Source organism: Phaseolus vulgaris, chromosome 8 (assembly GCF_051622355.1).
Source record: "Phaseolus vulgaris cultivar YP4 chromosome 8, ASM5162235v1, whole genome shotgun sequence".
NCBI classification, from domain to species: Eukaryota; Viridiplantae; Streptophyta; class Magnoliopsida; order Fabales; family Fabaceae; genus Phaseolus; species Phaseolus vulgaris.
The window spans coordinates 54,891,322-54,910,547 of NC_143505.1; the positions used below are offsets into that span (position 1 = coordinate 54,891,322).

Genomic DNA, 19,226 nt, shown 5'->3' on the forward strand with positions numbered 1-19,226 from the left:
TGATGTAACGAGAGATTGGGAAAAATCTTTGCAAAAAATTTTCCTCCACATCCTTCCATTTGGTTAAACTCTTATTAGGATGAGATATAAGCCACTCCTTTGCTTTCCCTGACAAAGAAAAAGGAAATAAACGCATGTATACACTCTCAAGATCACCTGATTGGACACCCATAGTTCCCACCAATTCATAAAAAGTAGCCAAGTGTGTATGAGGATCCTCATGATCCATCGCCGTGAATTGATTGGTACTAATGAGGGTAAGGAACGCAGACTTCATCTCCAAGGCCCTGTTAGTTGCAGGCACTGCAATGCTAGAAAAGTGTCTAGGCCCTTGATGTATGGCGTAATCTCCAAGAGTTCTCCTAGGAGGTGGTGTTTCCTCCCCCGCCATGTTGTTATTCTCCTGAAAAATATCAATGGAAAAAGAAGAAGATGTTGAAGAATACTCTCTATTATCTTCTTGATTCTCTTTTGTCTTTGATTTTCGATTTTTTCTGGCCACCTTCCCAATTTCTGCTTCAAATAGCAAGTGGTCTTCCGGAACTTGACCTCTCAATATCATATAGAAACAACTAATGCAAGGGTTAGAAGGAAAAATTCACAAGTAGTAACCGCAATTTTATATTTTATATTATTATTATTTTTTAAATTTTATTTTTCTTTCGAAAATTCAAAAATAAACAATAATTTAAATAGCTAACTAAAATAAAATCAATAAACTACAAATTAAAACTTAAAGAAAAAATAAAACAAAAACAAAACACTAAAATGACACTAAGAAAATAAAACAAAGATATTCAGAAAAAAAAAAAAATAACAAAAATAAAAATATATAAATAAAATAAAAACTAAAACAGAATAGAAGAAAACAATGAAAACGATAAATAACTAAAATCAAGAAATAAAAACAGAATAAAATAAATACTAGAAATAAAAACAAAATAGAATAAAACAAATAAAACAAAACGTAAACAACTAACTAACTTATTTTAAAGATACTACGTAAACTAACGTAAAAATAAAAGCTAAAACTAGTAATAGATAAATAATTAAAACAAATAAATAAAAACTACCTAAACCTAAATAAAACTACGTAACTAAACCTAAAAAAACTAAAATAAAATAAAATCAAAACAAAAATCAAACTAAATCTGAAAATAAATAGAAATAACTAAAATCAAAATAAGAATTAAAATAATAACAACAAATCAGCAAACTAAAATAAAATCAAATAAAATAAAAAAGAATTTGTAAAAAAATACAAAATTAAAACAAATCAAAACAATTAAAATATTCACAATATTTAGAAAATTATACTCAACAAATCAAACCTGTTCCCGGCAACGGCGCCAAAAACTTGATGACTTTTTACGGCAAGTGCACCGCGTTTGTTAGAATTATCAAGTTCAATAATCGTTAAATATAAAACAAAACAATTAAAAGTGTATTGAAAGTGGTTGGGTTGGCGATGATCAATAAGAAAACAGACAAAGAATTGGTTGCTTCAAGTTGGAAAAATAGGGATTAGGTTTCATCTATCTCACTCTCATATATTTTTTTGATTAGCATGTCAATATTAAGTTCTTTGATTGAAATTGATGCCCGTATAAAAATTATTTATATCGATTCCTCGCATATAAAATCTTTAAGAATGTTCCCTAACTATCGATTCCTCGCATAATTATAAGAACAACTTAGAACGAAGCTCAGACGTTAATAGCAATTAACATTTCAAGTCTATTCCTAGCACTCAAATATGCTAAGTATTGTCGTTTAGGTCCAAACCCTAAAAATACCTCCCGGTCAGATTTAAGATTCTCAATTTGTCACGGAAAATTAAAAGTAAAACAACAATACCAATAATCAATCAAGAACTGAATATTAATATATAAGATATCACCTCGATACATAAGAGTTTGAGCAGATTACTCCCAATCCCAAAGGGTAGAATTAGCTACGCATACTTCTAGCAACTTCCATTCTCCCAATTGGTTACAATTCACTCTATGGTGTTTTGCTCTCAATCTGGCACCCTAAGGTTGAGCCTCTAGCCCTCTATTTATCCTAGTTTTCTAGGGTTAGATTGTTTCCTATGTCGCGCTAATGGGCTAAGAGATAAAACATAAAAAAAAGGCTCAATCTTTATTTGCATCTTTTTTCATACTGCGACCTTCCAACTTTCTCTTTTTAGCTCAAATTATTCTCTTTATTCCAAATCTTCAATCGTCCCTAAAAATATGCAATTAACACCAAATTTGGGAATAAAATACTCTTATTCAAATAAAGATCATAAAAATGTAAAAAGGTATAAATTCATAAATTAGGGATTATTTTATATGTAAATTAGCAATAAATCCTCATAAGTGTCTATATTTTAATATGAAATATTACTGAAATTAGACACTTATCAGCAATAAATCCTCATAAGTGCCTATATTTTAATATGAAATATTACTGAAATTAGGCACTTATCACTCTCCCCAACTTAGAATCTTGCTTGTCCTCAAGCAAAGTAAATGAATATATTTGAACTTAAATATCAAACCGCTTAATTCACTAAACAACAGATCAAATTAAAAACTTATAATGCTTCCAAATTCAAATATAGAAAAATATAGACACAATCAACTTCAAGGATTAAATCAAAACAAACAAATGACCATTCATCAAGGAATATATTCTCATATGCCTCACAGGTAAGTGTTTCTCTCTATTTTCACTAAATCATAGCAAATCACGGTTGTTTTTCATTACATCTTCAAATCACAAACATATTAGAAACATGAATCTTGAGGTCTTTTACAGGGTTGTAATGAGGCTAGGCTTCCAAAAAAATATTGGTTTTTCTTAGATAACAAAATGCACATCTTAAAGAAGAAGAACATACCTACAATTCACTTATAGAGAACATATATGTTATCTAATCACCAATTTCTTTCAATATCCTTTTTCCTCATTTTCTTTATGACTTTTCATGATTTTCATGATGATTTTTTTTCTTTTCTATTTCTTTTCTTCTTCTATTTCTTTTTTCTTTCAATAATAGGAAAATATTATTCCCATTTTCAACTTTTTGAGCTTTCACAATTATAACCAACCATTCTCTTTTCTATATGTATTACATCTATGTTCTCCTTCCTTAAACATGCTAAAGGGTAGGAAAATATATCATTAGTAAGGTGCAATATTAACAAGAATTTCTTGGCCGAAAGGGATGTAAAAAAAATGGAATTCTAATATAAAGGTTGCCTTTTTGGCCCTGGCTCCTATTTAATACAAATAAATGCCTCAATCATCTTCATGCTCTTTTATGATGCAACAAAAATAAAAATTAAGCAACCACAACTGTCAATTCATCAGTAAAACTCAAACTTTTTAAGGTTCACACACTCACTTGGTTTAAATGGTCTCATTCCTTTTTGTCTTGTCATTATCTGTCCTAATCAATCATCCTGTTAAATTTTCATGTATCATAATTTTAACTACATTTGAATAGGGATTCAATCATATTTTCTTTTCTAACCTGTGTCTAATTCATCTCACTATTTAATATTTAAACACAAATTCTTTTTTCCACAATTCAAAATTAATATTCTAGTTCTTTTTTATTTGAAAAAAATAAAAATAAAAAATAACTAGAAAACAAACAAATTAAAACTGAAATTTATTATAGTTCAAGACTTAAAACTAATAAACTAACAAAACAGGAAATTTATTCAAAATAAGCAATAAAAACAAACTAAACAAATAAGCAAATACACAGAAAACAAAATAACCGAAAAATAAAATAAATAAAATAAGACAAAATTCAAATAACTAAAAAGAAAAGAGAATTCGAAAGATAAAACCATATTTTTGCTCAATCTTCTCTTCTTAAGAAGTCATCCAGCATTTTGTTAAAATCTTTATCTACAGTCTTGCTTCATTTGCTCGATCTACCCCCTGAATAATAGAACCTGTCACCATGTCAAAATACATAACCTGCAAAAGGATTAGGAGGCATACATGATTTTTTTTTTGAAAAATAAAATAAACAAAGGTTACAACATAAAACTAAAATGTGGATTGGGTTCCCTCCCAGTAAGCGCTCGTTTAACGTCATCTAGCTTGACGCCTGTTTATGATCCATCCTTTTGTACACATTCTTCCCCTGCATTAAAATTTTTAAAACCATAAAAAAGATTTAAAGTTACCTCCTCATCTTGAGTTCTAACTTGAAGTTCTCTTTTGTTGACATCAACTATGATTCTAGCAGTCTCCATAAAGGGTCTTCCAAGTATCAAGGGAACCTCCTCATCTTCTTTCATGTCCATCACAACAAAATCCACAGGGAATGTGAATTTATCCACCTTAACGAGAACATCTTCAACCACACCATACACACCATATGGATACTTGGTTACTTGATCAGCTAACTTTAAAGTCATCTTGGTGGGTTTAATCTCCAAATCACCTATTTTCTTCAGCATTGCCAAAGGAATTATATTTATGCTTGCTCCCAAATCCAATAAAGCATTGACTATTAATAAAGCACCTATAGACACAGGAAGGTTAAAACTCCCTGGGTCCTTGAATTTTTTAGGCAAGCCTTTTTGAATAATGACATTGAATCTATCCTCCAACTCTATATTTCTTTCTTCAATATAGCTCCTATTCTTTCGAAATCTTTCAAATGTTGAATCTTGCTTCAAATTTCCTGCAAAATAATTTTTAGGGAGCAATTTATCAAAGAATTTTCTTTCCTTCTCTTTTTTTGAAGGTGAATGAGGATATGATAAATCTTTTTCAATAACTCCTCACTTCTTATTTTCACTTTTCTTCTTTATTTTTTCCTCCTCACTTCTCTCTTTCTCATCTCTCTTCCCCTTTGTCTCATCTTTTTCTTCTTTTTCAGCCACTACATTATCGCAATGCTCTTTTGAATTGGTTTGGCTATTGACTGAAAACTGGCCATTTTGTTCCTCTGCAATTTGTGCAATTTGTTTGGTCAGTTGTCCCATCTGGATCTCTATACTCCTAATCATGGCCATGTTATTGTCCTGCGCTCTCACAATATTGTCCTGCGCGCTCACAATCTTTGTCAGGGCGTCTTCAACTTTACTCATTCTTTCAAGCATGGATGGATCATTAGCTTCAGGTGAATTGTTCTGATAAAAACAGTGACCATTAGGATGAACACCTCCACAAAAATCACACCTGATGACTTTGAGATGAATGAACAACATATAATTGTTGGGGCAATTTAGCCATTTGTGTAGTTAGTTGCTCAATCTGTTGTGTCAGAATCTTATTTTTAGCCAAGAGTGCATCTTCTAACAACCCTTTATTATGAAGATCTTGTCCATCATGTTGGGTTTTATAATCAGTTGATGTCAATGCATCAATAATTATTGTCACTTGTTCTACATCAAGGGCCATCATTGTGCCACCAACTGCAGCATCTAGGAGCATCTTTATGTCAGATCTGAGACCATTCAGGAATATGCTCAGTTGAGCAATATCTTCAAACCCATGATTTGGGCATTTTCTAAGCATCATTTTAAATCTTTCCCATGTCTCACAGAATGATTCATCTGCTCCTTGTCTGAACACAAAAATTTTAGACTTTGCTTTGATGTAGCGAAAGATTGTAAAAAATCTTTGCAGAAATTTTTCCTCTACATCCTTCCAGCTAGTGAGACTCTGATTTGGAAGTGATCTGAGCCAATCTTTAGCATTTTCTGCCAATGAAAAAGGAAACAAGCACATATAAACAATTTCAATATCACCGGATTGAAAACCCATTGTTCCCACCAATTCATAAAATGTGTCTAAATGTGAATATGGATCCGCATGTTCCATTGCTGTGAATTGATGGGTATTGATGAGAGTGAGAAAATTGGGATTTGTTTGGTGCATCTTCTTGCATGTTGCTTTCTTCCTAAAACATATTAGTGGAGAAAAAAAAACGAGTATTTTTTTTCTTTAAAAAGAATAAAATAAAATAAATTCAAACAATCAAATAAAACTAATCCTAAAAAACCTAAAATAAAATATAATAAAACAAAACAAAATCAAAATCAAAATCAAAATCAAAATCAAATAAAAATAAAAATAAACTAAAATAAAATAAAAAACGTAAAGAAAAGAAAAGAAAAGAAAATAAAAACAACAACTTTTTTTTTAAACAGCAAATCTATAATAAACTCAAATCAAATCTAATTTGTAATAAATAAAATAAACAAAATCAAAACAATTAAAATATTTAGGAAATTATACTCACCAACTCAACTCCGTTCCCCGACAACGGCGTCAAAAACTTTATGACTTTTTACGGCAAGTGCACCGCGTTTGTCAGAAGTAATAATTGTCCCTAAGGACGGATATCGATCCCACAAGGAACAGTAAATTATCAAGTACAATATTCACTAAATATAACAACATAACAATAAAAAGAGTTTAGAATTAATGGTGTTGGCACTGATCAATAAGAAAACAAACAAAGAATTAGTTGCTTCAATTGGAAAAATAGGGATTAGGTTTCATCTCTCCCACTCTCATGTATTTTGATTAGCATGTTAATATTGAGTTCTTTGATTGAAATTGATGCCCGTAGAAAATTCATTTATATCGGTCTCTCGCATATAAAATCCTTAAGAATGTTTCCTAAATATCGATCTCTCGCATATTTATAAAAAACAACTTAGAATCACACTCAAACGTTAATGGAAATTAACATTTCAAGTCTATCCCTAGCACTCAAATATGCTAAGTATTGATGTTTAGGTCCAAACCCTAAAAATACCTCTCAGTCAGATTTAAGATTATCAATTTTTCACGGAAAGTTAAAAGTAAAACAACAATACCAATAATCAATCAAGAACTGAATATTAATATATAAGATATCACCTCAATACATAAGAGTTTGAGCAGATTACTCCCAATCCCAAAGGGTAGAATTAGCCACGCATACTTCTAGCACATTCCATTCTCCCAATTGGGTTACAATTCACTCTATGGTGTTTTCCTCTCAATCTGGCACACTAGGGTTGAGCCTCTAGCCCTCTATTTATCCTAGTTTTCTAGGGTTAGGTTGCTTTCTGTGTCGCGCTAATGGGCTAAATGATAAAACATAAAAAATGCTCAATCTTTCTTTGCATCTTTTTCCATTCTGGGACCTTCCGGCTTTATCTTTTTAGCTCAATTTATTCTCCTTTATTCCAAATCTTCAATCAATCTTCCCTAGAAATCTGCAATTAACACCAAATTTGGGAATAAAATGCTCTTACTCAAATGAAGCTCATAAAAATGTAAAAAGGTATAAATTCATAAATTAGGGATTATTTTATATGTAAATTAGAAATAAATCCTCATAAGGGCCTATATTTTAATATGAAATATTACTGAAATTACTCTTTCGATCCAAATCAAATATATATCGGCTTGATCTAAATCCAAATCTCGAGACCCATAACGTTCCATGGGCAAATTTCCCAAAAGGACTCATAGTTACTTCCTAGCACAATATCTGAAAATTAATCAAGATATTTGGGATTCTCATTAAAAATTTGCATATTTACCACCACAAAATAATCTTATTTTGCACAAATATATCCTATCAATCAAATTTATTATCACACAATTTATATGATTCCTTGATATTTGATTTTATGACAGGATATTATGATTTTATAACATGATACTATGATTTCGTTACATAATACTCGAATTTTGTTATATGATACTATCGTTAAATCTAATTATGCCTCATGAAGGCCATTGAAAACAAATATCAATTGTCCAGGCCCATGAAGACCTATAAAATAGATCTACTTTTCCGATCAACTTAGATCTACTTTTCTGATCAATAGCTCTCCAATAAACTCAATTTTTTTTTACCAACTCGGATCCATGTTTATTTCTCTAAATTAAGGTATTCATTTAAAATTTATCTTCTTCGTTATGATTTATACACTAGACGAATATGGCATGCAACTTAATTCTATTTCCTTGGCTACTAAAAACGATAGGATGATTACTCTACTTCCCTTTAATTATTCAAAAAAAGTTAAATCAATTCTTAACTGTTCCAAAAAAACACAAATATGATCGATAGTCGATATGAGGTTGGCAATTCATATGCCCAAGAAAAAAAGAAAAAAAAATCGAACAAGGCGCAAGAAAATATCCTAAGCAAAGTACTTTACTAATAAAGGTTCAAATCAAGAGAGAAATGGCTTTATAGGTCCTTCAATATCTTTCCATACCATCACATTGCAAGGATTCACCTCAGAGAGATCAATGGTGGGATGGAGGATAGCAGCTTGCACAAGCACAACCTCAAAACCCACACCATATAAATTGGCTATGTCATTTTTCAAACCTTCAACGATCTTGTTCCAATCAGTTTCTTTCTGAGTTAACTTTTCCTTCCCAAGACGAACCTCTTTGTCTCTAGACTTTAGGTCTAGTTGGTGAATTTGACAGAAGAGGTCGGTCTTCTCCTGAGCCCACTGGCTCGACTCGGAACCAAGTCGATCTGCCTCCACGACTTCAGCCTGAATCGCTCCATTTCTCTTTGGAGGTTGGATATTTGCTCGACATTTTTGTTTTATTCTTGGCTTTAAGGTTAACCAAACTCATCAAGGTAGTAACTCTACCTACATGTATTTACAAATTTAACTTCAGTATTATATTGCTCAATGCGTTCACGGATAATTTTACTAATTTCATCTGCACGAATGGTTACCATGAAAATATCTTAAGTTTATTTTGGGTAAGAAAAAAAAAATTATGCATATACTCTATTTTATAATAGAAAGACTGATAAGTTATTTTTTTTTATTTCATCGTCCCAAACATGCCAATATTAGCATTAACAGTACGTAAATGTAACTCGTTGTTCAAGAAACTATTTAGAGTTCTTAGAGCTCCCTATAACGCTTGTTGTAAAACTCGCTATCAGACTTGATTAATCACTATTTGTTGTTCAAAATCAATGGCTTTGTTTTTTAAATTTCTATTTGTTTCAAAGTCGTAGTCCTACAAGTGAGAAACGTCTCCCTCCAAGAAGTTGTGGGATTTATTGTGGTTAGGCACGTCATATGAAGAATCCTAAAAGCTCGCCTTCGCTCCCGAGCTAGACCCAAGATTCCAATTCTCTATTACTATTTCCACCTCAACACCTATCCGAGTTAGAATGGGCGAAGGGAGTGGGGTTTTCAGTCCTCCTCTTCTTGTGCAAATTTTAGACAGTTTGTTCATCCTTGCGGAATGAACACGAACACAACTTGAGCCAACATCCCTGATAACCAGAGATGGTTTTGGAGTTTGGATCTCTTTAAGGCGACAAGCCAACTCCGCTTTCGACAAAGAATTCATCAGGTTCTTGCAAAAGTAAAGGTATTCACTTAGAAGGAGAAAAGACAAACACAAGACAACACACTATGCAAAAAACCACTCGAAAAAGGCTACACCAATGTGTGCCTTTAAATCCATAGCTCGAATCTCGCACTTCATAATGGTATAAGTGTCCAATACTACATCATTTTTTTCCAAACACTCACAAATTCCTCTGTCTCAGGGGTCTAAATCCTCCATTTGGTGACCGAATTGAAGACAAGGGTTGGAGTCCAATACAAAGGAAACTCTTCCAACATACTAAGGTCCTTAACCAAAGGACGGACCTTAATGAAATGACCCTTAAATCTTTTATACAATGATTGGAAAAAACACAACAAACCCGTACCATTAACATTGCTAAGGGAGGCCCATAACTGTCTAGACGAGCTCTTAAACTCAAAAAAGTAGAAAAATATGTTGGTAGAGGGAACCACACCAAAATGTGCACAGAGGATGCTAAACGCACGTATAGAGGCCCAACTGTTCGGATGAAACTGGGTCGAAGATACATTCAACTCAGTAAGAATCTGTTTTTCAAACAAACCAAGAGGCAAACACAAACCTAGTATAATAAATACGGTATCATACATATAGAAAAAGAGACTAAGGTTAGTAGTCTGATCCCTACAAATGGGCTCATTTGCCTCACAAATCTAAACTCTCACTAAATGTTCATCAGTTTTGCTAAGTGCATACAATTCGCACAGATCTATAAGTTTCTTTAAAGAAGTGAATACTGAGGTTTCCCTCAACAGTTCTCTCATAACTCAAAGGTATGAGGCAGCATAATCCATATAATGACAATCAAACAAGAAACCAAAGCAAGCAAAAAACCGAAAAAGAAAACCTCAGACTTCAACAACCATTAAGCTACTCGACATCTACTACTCTATTATCACTTTAAAGGAATCCCCTTTAGAGTAAGGAAAGTTGGGGACATACCTGTTCAAGAGTCGACAAAGAAAAAGGAAAACCAAAGAAAAACCATGTAGCATGGGGAAGGTACTGAGTGTTGTGAATTCTGAAAAAAAGGAAATGGAAGGAAGTAACGTTCGAAAAAGAGGGAGACGTTTCAAAAAAGGGAAAAGTACCACGAATCACATGATGACCGACACGTGTACCAGGGCATTTAATAACCATAAGACCCATGTCCACTCATTGGCTTCTTAGGAAAATGTGTGTAAGTCTTTTTAGAGACGCTTTAGATAAGCTTCTTTGTCTCGCCTGCTCGTAAGGGTGGGCAAAAAATCCAAATTGTCAAATCCAATTTATAACTATCCAAATCCATATTATTTTTAATCCATTTAAATGGATTTATCTAAATTCCAAATCCTTTAATTGGATATGGATTAGATATAAACTGGATACATTTTTGGATTATCCAAATTGAATTTTGACTTAGCCTAGGCCCAGGTTGAGTAGAGTCAATCTGGGCCCATATTGAGCTAAGTCGGCCCACCCATGTCGAGTTGAGTTGGCCTAGGCCCAAGTCAGTTCGGGCATAATGTCAAAGTCAAGTCAAGTCAATTCGGACCCAAGCCGAGCTAAGTGGGCCAGAGCCCAAGTCGAGTCGGTACCCAAACAAGGTCGAGTCGACACCGGACCCAAGTGGAGGCAAGTCGACCCGGGCCCATTTCGAGCCACATAAGATGCATCCCATTTATAAAATTCTAATTGGGGAGATGTTTGTTGTTTATGCTTTTGTATTGAACCTTGTCCTTCCCATGATATTGCTAGTTCATGGAGTATTTTTACCATGTCATCAAAATTTGTAGCTTCAATCTCATCTCCAAGCATGAGGGTGGGGGTGAATGGGTGTCACCCTTGTTTGCTTCTATGAGAGGAGGGAGGTTGAGAGTGAGAGTTAATGAAAAGTTGAGGGTATTTAGGATCCTCTCATAATGGAAGAGAAATGAAAGTGAATGAGATGAAAAGACCACGGTGCCCTTCATACAATAATATTAATAATTGAAATTATTATTAATAATAATTATATATATATATAATATAATTTAAAGAATCATAAATAATATTAAAATTATCTAAATAAATTAACTTAAGTAAAAAAATTAATTTAAATTAATAAAATGAAAAATAATAAAATTATACTTACATTTAAAATTATATTTAATTATTTATTTGAATTTTATATTTTTTCTTTTACCTCTGATGAATTTTTTGACGATGGTGCAATACTGTGTCCTACTACAAAATGTGTGGACCAAGTGAATGAGTTCATCTTATCTTAATCCCTGAATAAGAAGTTAGTTATTTAAGTTCAGACACCCCTTGCCAATTTGATGAACAAGAAAATGCTCAAGGTGAGTGGTTTACAACAAATTTTTTGTATGATATCAAATGCTCGGGAATTCCTAATCTTTGTGTTAAATTAAAAGTTGGAGTTCCAATAATGCTTCTAAGGAATATTGATCAAGCCAATGGACTTTACAGTGGAACAAGATTACAAGTAATTTACTTGGGGAAGAATGTTATTGGTGCCAAAACTATTACTGTACAAAATATTGGTGATAAAATATTTATTTCTAGAATGAACTTGACTCCTTCTGAATAAAGTCTGCCTTTTAAGTTTTAGAGAAGACATTTCCTAATATCTTTGTGCTTTGTTATGATAATAAATAAAGGCCAAGGTCAAACACTTAATAAAGTTGGTCTATATCTACCACATCTAGTGTTTACACATGGACAACTATATGTTGTTGTTTCCAGATTGAAATCCAAGAAAGGGTTGAAAATATTGATTTTAGATGATAATAGAAATACCAATAATTCAACTACTAATGTGGTTTACAGAGAAATATTTGAAAATGCTTGAGACATATCGTTACAGCCATAATATCTGGTATGGAAATTCTTTAATCTAAAATTATTCTTATTTCTCATATCTTTGTTCTAATATATGAAGATGAATTTAACAATTTATATACGTTGTTTTTTTGTAATAATAGATTTCTTCATGTCTAATAGTAAATCTTTCAACGGGACTATAATGGATAACCAAGAAATGTATAAATTTATAACTTTTTAATAATTTTAATTGTCTATAATTTTAATTGTCTATAATTTTAGTTTGGTAAATTTATTTCTTCTAAATGGTTTTATTACAGGAATTTCATTGTACTTAGTAACACAAAAGTGCATATTCACTACAAAAAATAATGAAGTTATTATACTTTACACAAGTTTCTTTTTTTTAATAAAAGCTTTTATGTTAGACATCACTATGCAACTTGACATCTCAGCTAGGCCGACACATCAAGTAAGAACAATCATTTGTCATCACATGGCAAAAGTATTATTGAAAGAAGAACAAATAAAGAAAATACAAAAATACAGGATCTCCAATGAACCCCCCAGTCTTAAACTCATCCATGCCAGGTACAAAACATATCGCCCATACATACATATATACATGCACATTCACACATTCATCACCTACATGATAGTGTTGCTTTGTTTTTGTTGTTGTTTGGATTTGTAGATTGCATGCCCAAGCTTTAACTCTGGTCGTGTTGTCTGGTGTCGTGACTTATAGATACTACGAGATTCGTGCATGCGGCCCAAAACTACAGATCCACGTTCCTTCTCCCACTATGGCCCGACTAGTTGAATGGGAGCTTCTAACTCCTTTTTGAGCTTCCCCGTTCGGCACCTTCAAATTTTTAAAACAATTGTTGATTTTGTTCTTTCAGCAAAGCTATCTCTTCTTCATGTTTTCGTCGTTCCTCCTCGTGTCGACGCTGCTCTTCTTCATTGTGTAACCGGTCTGCCATTGTTTTTGTTTTTTTCGTAGCTCTTCCATTTGTGCTTGCAGGGTTTGAAGCATAGCCGTTTGTTCTTCTGTCATACGATCGTTGTTGATGTGCCTTGATGAAACCATTGTTGTGGAACTACGCCTCTATTCGGACCCTACGGTGCTGATTATTGTACTTGTATGAGCTAAGGGGCCAAATAGTACCTACCACGGGTTGTACAATTGTTGATGTCTAGTATCCTTTGAGTTCCTTTCAAGCTTCTTTCTTAGCTCGGGTGACTCGAACGGGCGAGGGAACCTGCAATGTCACTCCAACAGTGTATTTTTAGTGTGATATGAAAAAACATGCATTCTTTCTACCTCGAAAACCATATTTATATTACCTCGTTTATGGGCTTTTGTTCTCATGGGCTAGGTTTTGGTTGTATAACTGACATATCATTAATTCTTAAATACGCGGGCCTGTATTTTTCAGTTATTTGTTATCTCAAAGATATTTCCCATGTTTTTCAAAACATGAATTGACTCATTCCAATAGTATCTTGGCATTTACTAATAGGCAATTGCTTCCTGCACCATATCACTGCACCCGATTCTAGCGGAAAAGACGAAACTATCCTTAAAAAAAATTTCCGAAATATGTGTTCTGGATTTTTTTTCCGGAACGAAATTTTATATTACGGATTTTTTTATCCGGAATGAGTTTCTCATTTTTGTTTCCGGATTTTTATTTCCGAAACACAATAATCTCTTTTCTGGATTTTTTTTTCCATAATGTATTATTTATCAATTCCGGATTTTTTTGTCCGGAATAGAATTTTAAATTTTGTTTCCGGATTTTTATTTCCAAAACTCAATAACCACTTCCGGATATATTTTTCCGGAATATATTATTTTTAATTCCAGATTTTTATTTTCAGAATAAAGGGTATTTTTGGAATTTTTAAAATTGTGTTGGGTGCAGGTTAAAATGTGTTGGATGCAGGAAGCATTTGCCTTACTAATACCAGTTTGACTCGTGCATCCGATAGGGGAGGTCGAGCCCAACTCGTCCAGTATTGTTCGGTACCATATTTATGAAAAATATTGAGAAACCTATTTACAACAAGGTCTCTTAATTAATTGGATGAAAAATTATTTTTAATCTACACGTAGGATGCACTCTATGATTTACCATGCTTATGTCCCATAAAATATTTCTCTAATTGTTTTTAATTACAAATTCTTTTAAATGTGTTAGCTGTATCATTGTACAGTATCATTTTATTAACATATTTCTGTTTTGTGTAAATCAAGATATTAAATATTAAAAATGGTAGATAAATATATGATTACCATATATTTTAAATCTTTAATATAATAAAAACATTTTAAAAAAATATTTTTTATGTTTAAGAATGACATAGACAAAAAAATTTCAAAATAATTTTTCTGCAGATATTTACGACAGCATGCAATTTATGTTTAAGTATATCAAACATTACCTGACAACAGGGATAGAGTTTACAAGTAAACAATTTATTCATTGAACAAGATAATTTGGTGAAAGTCTGTGTAAGAGAAAATACAACTCTGTTGCAACTTCCGCTTAAGCTAAAATGAACTAGCTTGAGCTAGAAACTCTGTTGCTATCTGTCAAATTCTAGTCTGAGCTAAAATGAGTTAGTCTGAGCTAGAAAACTCTATTGCTCTCTGCTAAACTTTAGCCTGAGCTAAACAAATTTGTTGCTCTCTGCCAAACTTTAGCTTGAGCTAAAAAGAGCTAGCTTGAGCTAAACAAATTTGTTGCTCTCGGCCAAATTTTAGCCTGAGCTAAAAAGGTCTAGCTTGAGCTAAACAAATATATTGCTCTCTGCCAAACTTTAGCCTGAGCTAAAAAGATCTAGCCTAGCTAGTGAGATTTTTCTAAAAAAAAAAAAAAACTGCAGCATTTTGAAATCACATTTGAAAACCCTGCATCCTAACTCATTTCATTCAAGCATTCCCAGTTTAAAAAAATTTCATCCCAAAAGCTTTCATACTCATTCAAACATTTCATCTACATTTCCATTATCACGATAAGTAGTGCTTTTATGTATAAATCTATCATCTCCATAGCCATCATTGTTGCCATTTCCATTCAACCAAGTTCAGTCATGCGTGTTTCTACTTCCATTTCACAGTTTCTTTTTAAGTTGAAAGATTCAATCTTTGTGAAATTTCAATGTCTTGATGTTGAATAGGATTGTGGAATAGGATAATCAAAGTTAAGCACTGTCTTCCATGGATTAAATACCAAAAATTACTCATTCAATGCCATTCTATATCATGCATACCAAGTGTTTGTTAAAATGCCAATAAAAAAAACACTTTGGTTTGAGAAATGCTTATTCTTACATGTGCAGAAAAATGAGTCACACCAAATCCACAACTGGTATTAAATAATTCGTCGTTGACACCCACTGAATTTCATGATTATCTATCTTGGCCTGGGACAGACACAAATTTTCATGGGAGGCAAGAACCTTTGGAGTTGGAACTAGAGTTGAAGATACACCAGAAATGGCAGCTGGACCAACTGGAGCAGCAACAGCAGCAGATGATGAACATTCAAATCAATTCCAGAATGATTATTGTGGCACAAAGCGGAACAAAATCACAAGAGGAGATTGATACTTCTCATGCACAATGAACCGAAAACTGGTTTTATCTTTTTTTTTAACTTTAATTTCAGTATTAATTTAGTTTAAGTAGTTTAGTTAGTAAGTTGACTGTAGCAGTTTAGTTTAATATTTCTTACCTTAACTTTTGTTGATGGCAAGCTTAAGTTAGTAGAATGGTTGATATTTGCATATTTTGTTAAGTGAAATCTTGTATATAGATAGATGATGGTATAAATTTTTGGAAAAAGAAATCAAACCATAGCTCTAAATTAGAACAACCAAATGGATTGATCAGGAACTTAATTTGAAAAAAGAATTTGTGGCTGGAACCATCACTCAAATTGAGAAAGGATAGTAATGTGTAAAAGTTGGAACAAGGTAAATAGTTGAAAGCAATGTCTGAGAACAAATGAGGAATTGAAATTAGCCAACCAAGTGAGAGTGTGAAACCTTTAAACAGTTTGAGAGACTTTCACTAGTGAAGAGTTAATTGAGGTTGCCTAATTTTCTAGTCAATTTGCATCACAAAATCAAATATGGAAATGATTGAGGCATGTTTAATAGAATTGGAGGTGAGAAAACTCAGAGCCAAACAACTAACCTTTGCAATATATGATGAAATGTGCAGAAAAATAACCCTTTTTGAGCCAAATTTGTTTTATTGCACCCTAACTTCTAATATACATATATTGTCCTACCTTGTGGTATGCTAACAAAAGGAGAGCATAGGTGCAATTCAAATTTCTATAATTAAAAGAGTTGGGTTTGGTGTGGCTGCTGGGATTTTGAGAATGAAAAAAGAAAAAAGAAAAAAAAGGGAATGACAAAATTATCCAAATTCTCATTCTCTTTTCTAAAAAAAAAGAAAAAAAAAAGAAAAGCAATGGGGATTACAAGAATATAAAAAGAAGCAATGTGAATGAATCTTATGGAAGTGACAATGGATAACACAATTAGAAATTGAATTGCAAATATGCTAATCTTTTGTTAAGTGTGCATTTTGTTATCCTGGAAAAACCAAATTTTCTTTGTAACCCAACCTCATTCCAACCTGAAAAAGACCTCAAGATCTATGTTTGTGAAAGTGTTTGTAATCAACTGGAAATGAAGGGCAACCTTAAATTAACTTGGAATTCAGTGAAAAAAAGAGGCAAAACACTCACCAGTGAGGAATGAAGAGAGAAATTCCTTAGTTTGATTCTCAGTGAAAAGTAACAATTGTTTACCTTGGAAATTTAATACATTCTTATCCTGTCTTGGATTGAATTGATAGGAAACACCATAATTTTTTTTGTTGAATTATCTTGTGCTCTTTCCATGAAGTTGTTCTGATATTAAACTATAGATTTGATTTCTAAAGATTTAGGAGAAGAATGAACTCATATTTTTTGGGATTCAATTACTTTGCTTGAGGACAAGCAAGATTCTAGGTTGGGGGGAATTTGATAAGTGCTAATGTGTAGTTTTTATGATTGAGAAAATTGAACACTTTGGAACTTAATTGTTGCTTAATGTAAGAAAATTACCCTAATCTGAGAATTATTGAATCTGATTATATATTTTGAACTAAGAAACAAATGAAGAAATTTAATCTCAATTTTTGTGTAAATTGCAGATGAATATGAAGCATTGAAAGAATTATTCAAGCTGGCATTGACCGAAAGAAAGTAAAAACTTAATTGGATCACAAGAAGATTTAGCTCAAGCTAGAGTATTTAGCTTAAGCTAAAACTGTCCAGAGTTGATTAAAGGTGCAATACTAATCTAGCCCAGGCTAGAATTGCTAGCTCAAGCTAAAACTGTCTAGAGTTGATTAAAGGTGCAATCCTGATCTAGCTCGGGCTAGAATCGCTAGCTCAAGCTAAAAATGCACCGAAAGATCTAGCTTAAGCTAAATTGGCTAGCTTGAGCTAAAGTTGATTATATAAATTTTGAAACACAACTCAAAAGGAAGCGGTGGAGAAAGATTGAATTTTTATAGAGAGATTAGTGAGAGAAGAAGGAAAAACCTTTGTTCTTAGGAGAAGAACTTGCTCAGATCAGCCCTTCTTATGCAATCCAGATCAAGAATGAAGATTGGAGGAGTTGTCATGAGTGGCTAAGTTATTTCTAACTTGGGATTGAATGTAATTTACCTTGATCAAATGTATTCTTGGTGATATATATATATATATATATATATATATATATATATATATATATATATAATATTCTCTTTTCTACTTGTTCTTGGTATTTTCATTTTATGCTTATTGCTTGATTTTGTCTGATCAATAGAGTCTTGATTTTGATCCTTAAATTTAACTGGAAAGTACCTTTAAGGATCTGAAATAGACGAAAATACTTGATAACTTGTAATGCTAGGAATATATTCCAGGTTATTAATTGCATCATAATTCTGTTCATAAAGCTGGATGATTTGTTAGATATCTGAGGAATCAGTATTTGAGAAATTATCTTATGAATTTCATTTGTGAGGAATCAAGGTGAATGACTTTAAATTAAGCATTAAGAATAAGTAGTTTTGAGTATTATATATTGTATTATTCAAAATACAGATGATTGAGATCAACACAAATCAATCACAAGTATCTTTCTCTATATTTGATAAGTTGGTTTTGTTATGTCTTGAATCAAACCCTAACTCTCCGAGTTATTTGTGAAATCTTTAATTTGGTTATGAACAAAGTCTCAAAATTATTTTCTATACTTAATGAGTTTTATAACAGAACAATTTTAATTAGAATTGTTTCCTGTGGGTTTGACATTCGTACTTTAAAGAGTATATTACAATTGATTCGGTACATTTGCCGAAAAATATCAACAATGCGTCCAGTATCGTTTGGTACCATATTATGATAAATATTGAGAAACCTATTTCCAACAAGGTCTCTTAATTAATTGGATGAAAAATTATTTTTAATCTACACGTAGGATGCACTGATTTACCATGCTTATCTCCCATAAAATATTTCTGTAATTGTTTTTAATTACAAATTCTTTTAAATGTGTTAGCTGTTATACAGTATCATTTTATTAACATATTTCTGTTTTGTGTAAATCAAGATATTAAATATTAAAAATGGTAGATAAATATATGATTACCATATATTTTAAATCTTTAATATAATAAAAACATTTTAAAAAAATATTTTTTATGTTTAAGAATGACATAGACAAAAAATTTCAAAATAATTTTTCTGCAGATATTTACGACAGCATGCAATTTATGTTTAAGTATATCAAACGCAATTTATGTTTAAGTATATCAAACACTACCTGAAAACAGGGATAGAGTTTACAAGTAAACGATTTATTCATTGAACAAGATAATTTGGTGAAAGTCTGTGTAAGAGAAAATACCAATTATTTGGTATGCTCCAGTATGAAAGCTACAAACAACCAGTCAGCTAAAGGGTTCAATGTAATAA

General features: G+C 32.0%; 1 pseudogene; it reads left to right on the forward strand.

Moving 5' to 3' along the window:
- The first annotated feature begins 5,506 nt into the window (after nt 1–5,506).
- Nucleotides 5,507–5,612, forward strand: LOC137827316 (small nucleolar RNA R71; annotated as a pseudogene).
- Nucleotides 5,613–19,226: the final 13,614 nt, after the last annotated feature.